The 436-nt window shown below is 36.5% G+C and overlaps 1 protein-coding gene across 1 annotated transcript in view; it reads left to right on the top strand.

The window, feature by feature from the left end:
• The window catches only part of MIER3 (mesoderm induction early response 1, family member 3), a gene marked incomplete at its 3' end in the record, with an annotated part of 17,356 nt that overhangs the window by 472 nt on the left and 16,448 nt on the right, over window positions 1–436 (top strand). The window lies entirely within an intron of this gene.

The raw sequence follows: 436 nt of genomic DNA, 5'->3' as shown, positions 1-436 counted from the left end.
CTTCTGTGTGACTGCTTTCTGCACTCTTTGTCATCTTTTTTTAGCTTGAGCTTGTATTTTTCAACATGGTTTTACATACTTTCTATGGCATCTTGGGCGTTCAGAACTACTGAAGAAGTCTGAGCTTGCAGTCTGAAGGCTGTGAGTGGGACAGAACTTCCCCTTGAGTTAAAATGACTTAGAACAGTGATTTGGAGCAATAATCTTGAGCACACATAGTTAGATTAACACAGTAATATAAATATATGTTACACTGATATAAAAATATGTATCTTAGATTAATATTTAAAAAAACTAAATATATGTTAGGTTAAGGCACTTCCTTACAACTGGAGCAGGGCGTGATGGCCAACAGCAGGAAAATGGAACACGTAGTATCATAATTGTAACCAGAGTAGTGTTATCAGCTACATTGGAAGTTCTGTGAGACCACAAT

This window comes from Acanthisitta chloris, unplaced genomic scaffold (assembly GCF_000695815.1).
Source record: "Acanthisitta chloris isolate BGI_N310 unplaced genomic scaffold, ASM69581v1 scaffold25420, whole genome shotgun sequence".
Taxonomy (NCBI): Eukaryota; Metazoa; Chordata; class Aves; order Passeriformes; family Acanthisittidae; genus Acanthisitta; species Acanthisitta chloris.
The sequence above is the reverse complement of the archived record's forward strand: the minus strand, read 5'-3'. Positions and strand labels throughout refer to the sequence as shown.